The 8,221-nt window shown below is 39.5% G+C and overlaps 1 pseudogene; it reads left to right on the plus strand.

Annotated features, from left to right (window-relative positions):
- Positions 1-6,601: 6,601 nt before the first annotated feature.
- Positions 6,602-8,221, plus strand: part of LOC102826562 — a 59,156-nt pseudogene continuing 57,536 nt past the window's right edge.

Here is an 8,221-nt window from a genome sequence, read left to right on the forward strand (position 1 = left end):
TCAGCCAGGTGGCATCATTGATGGACTCAAGTGTGGCAGCGGTAGTGAGATTGGCCCAGTATCGGACATTGTTTCGTTCTGCTGTGCATGGGGTCGCTATGAGTCGGTTCCCACTCGATGGCACCTGACAACAACAACAATAGGGTTTCTGAGGAGCTGCTGCTGGGTTTGAACTGCCAACCTTGTTGCTGTTGTTAGGTGCAATTGAATTATTGCGAACTCATAGCCACCCTATGCACAGCAGAATGGAGCACTGCCCAGTCATGGATCATCCTCACAATTGTTACTTTTGAACCCATTGCTACTACCATTTTGTCAATCCATCTCATTGGTAATCTTTTTGTCACTAACCTTCCACATTACAAAGGATGACATCCATCTCTAGGGACTGGTCCTTCCTGTCCAAAATACGATAGAGGAAATTCCCCCGTCCTGACTTCTAGAGGGCATTCTGGTTGTATTACTTTCAACACAGATTTGTTTGCTATTCTGGCAGTCATGGTAATTTTCATATTCTTCTCTAACATCATAATTCAAATGTATCCATTCTTCTCCAGTCTTCCTTACTCATTGTCCAACTTTCACATGCACATGAGGCTATTGAAAATACCATGGCCTGGGTAAGGTGCACCTTAGTTCTCAAACTGATATCTTTGCTCTTGAACACTTGTGCAGCAGATTTACCTAATGCAATCCATCCTTTGATTTCTTGAAGGCTACTTCCATGAGGGTTAATTTTGGATGTGAGCAAAATGAAGTCTTTGACAACTTCAATCTTTTCTCCATTAATCATGATGTCATTTAGTGATTTTGTTGTGAGGATTTTTATTTTCTTTACGTTGAGATGCTATCCATACTGAAAGCTGTGGTATTAGATCTTCACCAGTATATATTTTAAGTCCTCTTCATTTCAGCAAGCAAGGTTGCATCATCTGCTCATTGCAGGTTGTTAATGAGCTTTCTTCTAATCCTGGTGAAATTCCTCCAATTCTTCTTCAGATAATATAACTTCTCAGATTATTTGTTCAGTACACAGATTGAGTAAATATTGTGAAAAGGTACAATACAGGCAAATACTTTTCCTGGTTTTAAATTATTCAGTAACCACTTGTTCTGTTCCAATGGCTACCTGTTGGTACTATGTACAAGTCCTTCATGAGCACCCATTCTTTGCAATGTTGTCTATATATAGTTTGTGATGATCAAAAGCCTTTGCACAGATGATAAAGCTCAAGTAAACATCTTTCTGAAATTCTCTGATTTTAGCCAAGATCCATCTGACCTCAGCAATGATATCTCTGGTTCTACATCCTCTTCTGAATCCAGCTTGAGTTTCTAGAAATTCCTTGTCATTGTACTGTTGCAATCATTTAAAAATTATCTTCAGCAAAATTTTATTTGCCTGTGATAGTAATAATATGATTTGTTTATTTCCACATTCCATTAGGTCACCTTTCAGTGGAATGGACACAAAGATGGATTTCTTCCAATCAGTTGGCCAGGTAGCTGTCTTCCAAATTTCTTGGCATAAATGAGTGAGTGCCTCCATTGCTACATGAGTTTGTTGAAAGATTTCAATTTGTAGTCCATCAATTCCTGGAGCCTTGTTTTTCACCAACCTCTTCAGTGCAGCTTGGACTTCTTCCTTTAGCACCTTCAGTTCTTGATGACATGCTACCTCTTGAAGTCATTGAGCATTGACCATTTCTTTTTGATACAGTGATTCTGCATGTTCCTTCCATATTCTTTTTATGCTTTCTTCATCATCCAATATTTTGAGCATAGAGTCCTCCAATTGTAATCTGAAACATTAATCTTTTTTTTAGTTCTTTCAGTTTAAGAAATGCCAAGTGTGTTCCTCCCTTCTGGTTTTATAACTCTAGTTCTTTGTACATTTCATTATAATACTTGACTTTATCTTCTGGAGCTGCCCTTTGAATTTTTTTCTTTAGCTCTTTTATCTCCTCATATCTTAGTTTCAGGAGCTTTAGTAGCATAGTGGTTACGAATCAAGTTGCTAACCTCAAGGTTAGCGGTTTGAAACTACCAGCTGTTCTATGGGAGAAAGATGAGGCTTTCTGCTTCCCTAAAGGCTTACAGCCTCAGAAACCCTGTACAGGGTCAATATGCATCAGAACTGACTCCATGGCACATCACCACCACCATCTTAGTTTTAGCTTCTCTACTCTCAAAAGCAAGTTTTAGAATCTTTTTAGATATCCATTTTGGTCTTTTCTTTCTTTCCTGTCTTTTGAATGACCTTTTACTTTCTTCATGGATAATATTCTTGATAGCATCTCATAGCTCTTCTGGTCTTAGGTCATTAGTGTCTAATGCATCAAATTTGTTCTTGAGATGGACTCTAAATTCAGGTGGGACATATTCAAGGTATATTTTGGATCTCATGGACATGTTTTAATTTTCTTCAGCTTCAGCCTTAACTTGAATAAGAGCAAATGATGATCAGTTCCACAGTCTGCCCCTGGCCTTGTTTTGGTTGATGATATTGAGCTTTTCCACCATCTCTTACAAAAGAAATAATCAGTTTGATTATTTTATATTCCATCTTGTTAAGTACTGGGGTATAGTCACTTTTTATGTTTTTAAAAATGAAATTCGTAATAAATAAGTCATTGGTCTTGCAAAATTATATCATGTGATCTCCAACATCATTTCTATTACAAGGTCATGTTGACCAACTACTGATCCTTCCTGAAAGCTTTGCTCCATTCACATCATTATGGTCAATTCTACTTTGAGAAGACAGGTCTTCCCCAGCTGTATTTTGAGTTCCTTCTAAACTGAAGCGCTCATCTTCCAGCACTGTATCTGTCAATATTCCATTGGTATTTATAATGTTTTCACCTTTTGCAACTATGTCTGTCAGTATTCCACTGCTATTCTTAAGGTTTTAGTGGCTAATGTGTGGTGCTATAGGATAAGCACTGTATTGTTGACCATAAGGTTGGTGGTTCAAACTCAACAGTGACTTTTCAAAAACCCTATAAAGGGTCGCTATGAGTTAAAAGTGACTCGATAGCATTGAATGACAACAACAACAATCATTCAGAGGTAGTCCACCTCTTCTTCTTCTTAATCTGTCTTATTGTGAAAGTTCTGCTGAAACCCATTCACATAAGTGACCCTGCAGGTATGTACAACATTATAAACCACCTACCCATACTCATTGGTAAATGACGGATAAGAAACAGAGCCCTGTCTGAATCCAAATTCTGTGGAAATAAAGAGGAGAAAGTTTCCAACTCTGTTTGGGGAAGCAATGAGCCATTTCACGTATGAAAATGCTTAAACTGAGTCTGTAAGGAGCTTGGTGTGGCACTGTGGGTTAATATGCCAGACTGCAAAACCGTTTGAACTGCAAGGTCGGTGGTTCAAGCTTACCAGGTGCTCCTCGGAAACCCTATACAGGGTCACTATGGTTCGGCACTGACTCGACGGCACTTCACAACAATAACAACAGTCTGATAAGGAATAAGGGTGACATTTAGGGTGGAGAAAATAGTACAGGTAAAGGCATGATGATATGGCATACCCTGGTGCAGGTCATCCTTCTAATCTCCTGCAGTAGAGTGTGTGATTCATTAGGTCAGATTTCCCTCCCTCCTCCAGTGTGTCCCTGAATAGAAGGAAGCTCCTTGCTCTGCATATTTGGCAATGTTCTCAGAGTCCAGCATAATGTCTTATGCAGGTGGAGCTCAATGAGTATTTGGAGAAGAGAGTTAGAGAATGTAAAGAGAGAAGGAAGGACAAAAGGTCACACAGCTCTATTATTAAATTTTCATCACATGGCACCTTCCTGACAACCCCACCATGCCCACCAGGTGACCATGAGATTGAAAGGAATATTTTATTATCATCTGAACCCTCTTAGTGGTCCCTTGGGGGTACAAATAGTTAATGTGCTAGGCTGCTAACAAAAGGTTGGAGGTTCACTTCTACCCAGAGGTACCTCAGTAGAAAGCCTTGGTGATCCACTTCTGTAAGATTGCAGCCATGGGAACCCTGTGGAGCACAGGTCTGCTTGGACACACATGGGATCCTCATGAGTGAGCATTAACTCAACAGCAACTAGTTAGTGTTCAAAGACTATAGTTAGGACTTTCCAATCAGTCAAATAAGTTGGGATTTATTTTTATTCTATTCTTATTTATATTTTGAAAATCATCTTGTTATCATCTGGAAAGGATAAGTTGCTTATTGCTGTCTGCAGCCCTTAGATCAATCACATGCTGGGAATAGATGAGAGGGAGGGGGATAACTGAGGCAAAGAGGGAACGTGACAACTCTTATGTCAATGTCTAGTTTGCATTGTTAAATGCTGTAAAACTGGGCCTCCAACAGCTTAAGAGCTAATATTCTGACAGTGCTTAGGGCTGATGGGCCAACTGCTGCAGGCCCAAACACAACATGGCTGTGGCAGTCATACCAGCCTGAGCTGAAACTGGACTTTCTGTCACCTTCTTCCTCAGATGTGGCTTTTCTAGAGCCTTTTTTTTTTGACAATTCCAGACAAAAGATGGCAAGTTCAATTGACTATGGAGTCAAAAAAAAAAAAAAACAAGATCAAAGTGAACTGACCATCAAGTAAACTCTAACTCATGGAGACCCTGTCTGTGTTAGACTACAACGGTGCTCCAGAGAGTTTTCAGTGGCTGAGTTTTAGAAAACAGATCACCAGGCCTTTCTTCTGAGGCTCCTCTGAGTGAACTTGAACTGCCAACCTTTTGGTTAACAGCAGGGTTGCTGTGGGCTAGAACTGACTTGACAGCACTTAACAACAACAACAACAACCAAAGGGCTCTGCCTATAATATAGAATGATAAGCATTATGAATCTAAATAAATTTATAACCATTCATAACCAAGAGTTATGAAGAGTCAAGCAGTCTTAAGCACTGGGTATGCAGGTGTTAATAAAACATAATCCCTTCCCTTGGAAGATTTTAATCCAGCAAGGAAGACAGAAATGTCATTACCAGGGAAATATAGAAAATATATAACTATCCGCATTCTGACACCAACCAATCAGAAGGGATGTTATCCATGGGTATGCCAGCTACACGTCAGCCCTGCTTATATATAGGATGACAAGAATTGTGACAGAGGTCACAGGAAGATGCTGTGGGTGCTTAGAAAAGCTCTATTAACACTTGGGTTAGGTTGCTACTTAATATTCTGGCTTTTTGAGAAAGATGCTTTTAGACTAGTAAAGTGAATAATGGGAGTCCTGGGATGATGTGTAGGGTAAGCATTGGACTGCCAATCACAAGGTCAGTGGTTTAACCCCACCAGCTGCTCCTTGGGAATCCTATACAGGGTCGCTATGAGTGGGAACCTACTCCACGGCACTTAACAACAACAACAACAACAAAGGTGAGTAATAATAAAAAATGACAAAAGTACTATATTTAGTACATGTCATGTTTCAGCTCTGTGTTAAGAAATTTTCAAGTTACCTTATTTGATAGTCACAATATTCCTTTTCAACAATGAAGAAAATGTGGGACCTAGGGAGATCAAGTGAATTATCCAAGATCATGCCTCAATAATCTGACTCCTGCACATTTACATAAACTGTGAAATGTCTGTTCTTCTGAAGTAAAGAAGTTGTCAGATTTAAGGACCTAGAGTGCCTGAGAAGGCTGTTCAGCAAAAACAGTGTGTGTATGTGTGTTGTTTTGCTTTGTTTTTCTTAGAATTTCCTTGCCACAAAGGTGAACTGGTAATATTTTAAGTACTATTCAGTGCAGTTCTTATTCAGAAAGTCAAACTAAGGTCAAAATAAGTAAAGCTAAGTGGCATGTTACCAGTCACTTCTTAAGAAAGAACATTTATAGAATGAAGGACAGGCAAAAACAGCTGTCAAGCAAGTATTGTTCGAAGAATCTCAAGAGCTGAGTAGTGAGTATGAGGAAACAGCATTGCTTTGAAAAACCCTGTTGGAAATGCTAAAATAAATGTCTTCTGGAACCTACTTCTGGTTCACAGAAATGTTCCTCTTATGTCTTTCTCACTACAGTCCTTTGCACAGAAACAGTCTTTTTAAATATAAATAGTTGATCTGTTCCTGGAAACCTTCCCAACCAAGGGCGGAGATATGCTTATGACATCACCCTGGAGGTCTATAGCTTCACTTGGAGGCAAAATAGTACTATAGAAAAACATAGTGCTCTAGAAGAATTTCTCAAATGTTTCCGTTCTGTTCTGAGCTATAGCATTCCCCTAAGTGGTTTCAATCCTATTCATATGACCTTGTTGTTGTTGTTGTTCTCGAGTGCTCTCAAATCAACACCGACTCACGGCACCACCATGTATAACATAACAAAACTCTGTCCAGTCTCGGTAGATTGCTGGGACCTGGGACATCGCTGGTTGATCTTGGTACAAAAGTCTGACATGAACTTCAGGGGACAAAGTGGACAGAACTTTGGCACTGGAGAAGAATACATTCCAACTATTTATGTTGATGGTAGCTGGAGAAACAATGGGAAAGCGGTGCACAAGATGGATATGGAGTTTACTGGGGACCTAACCACCCACTAAATGTAAGTGAGTGAGTTTCTGAAAGACAGACAAACAAAATGGCAGAACTGAGGGCAGCCCACAAAGCAACTAAACAAGCAAAGAGCCAAAATATAGATAAGCTCACCATTGACACTGATAGCAAGTTTGTCATTGAAGTCATGACAGAATGGGTTAGTAACTGGAAACAAAATGGATGGAAAACCGCCTCTGGAAGAGATGTTGTCAAGAGAAATGATTTTGAGAAGATTGGTCAAGCTTCCCAAGGCATGTATATTCAGTGGAAGTCTTTTTCTGGCCATCGAGGCATCAAAAGCGTTGAAGAAGCTTATGGACTGACCACACAAGGAGCTAGAAAATAAGAGTTTGTTTTCATTGCTCAGCATTAGATTTGCTGTGGCAACTTCCAGAGTTTTCTTCCCTTTTTCTCATGGGCATCTTCTTATAAAACTGGTTTCTCCATTTTATTCTTTCTGCCACTAAGAATAGCCTCTTTGTTAATTAATAAAAACTTCCTGCTTAAAAAAAAAAAAAAAGAAAGAAAGAAAAAGAAAACTGTCCAGTCTCATATCATCTCATGATTGCTTCCAGCATTGCATACTTTTGACTTTCAACCTTTGTGGCTCATTTTCCAGCACTATATCGAAGAGCATTCTGTTGTGATTCAGACCTCTTCACCAGTTTTTGGTATTTGAAAGTCTGGCGACAAAGCTTCCAGCTCCTTAGTGATAGGTACAATGAAAAAATTAATAAACAGAGGAAGAAAGCAAACCTGCCTCTTGCTCTAGAATCCCTGGAGTCATTAGACATAAATATATAGATCGTACCGAAGGAGCTCTGGTAGCATAGTGGTTACGAATCAGGCTGCTAACCTCAGGATCAGCAGTTCGAAACTACCAGCTAGCTGTTCCATGGGAGAAAGATAAGACTTTCTGCTCCTGTAAAGATTTACAGCTTTGGAAACCCTGTGCATGGTCACTATGAGTCAGAACCAACTCCATGGCACATAACAACAACAACATACTACAGTCAGTGGGAAATTTTTGCATCTTGAGATAAAACTATAAAAAGGCAAAGCACCTTAATACTTGTTGCTGTTAGGTACCATCCAGTCGGTTCCAACTCTTAGCAACTCTATGTACAACAGAACGTAACACCGCCTTACAACTGCTGCTACGCTTGAGCCCATTGCTGCTGCCACTGTGCCAGTCTATCTAGTTGGGGATCTCCCTTTTTTGTTGTTAACCCTCCATTTTACCAAGCATGATGTCCTTCTCCAGGAACTAGACTCTCCTGATAACATGTCTGAAGTTTGAGAGATGAAATTTGGCCATCTTGGCTTCTAAAGAGCATTCTGGTTGTACTTCTTCTAACACAGGTTTTTGTTCTGCTGGCAATCTTTGATACCTTTAATATTCTTCTCTACTATCATCACTCTATGATCTTCCTAACTCATTGTCCAACTTTCACATGCATATGAAGCTATTGAAAACACTATGGTTTGGGTCATGGGCACTTTAATTCTCAAACAGACATTTTTGCTCTTAAACACTTTAGAGACGTCTTTTGCATCAGATTTGCCTAATGCTATATGTCATTAGATTTTTTGATGGCTGTTTGCACGAATGTTGATGGTGGATCCAGACAAAATGAAGTCTGACAACTTCAATCTTTTCTCC

Source organism: Chrysochloris asiatica, unplaced genomic scaffold, assembly GCF_000296735.1.
Source record: "Chrysochloris asiatica unplaced genomic scaffold, ChrAsi1.0 scaffold00169, whole genome shotgun sequence".
NCBI lineage: Eukaryota > Metazoa > Chordata > Mammalia > Afrosoricida > Chrysochloridae > Chrysochloris > Chrysochloris asiatica.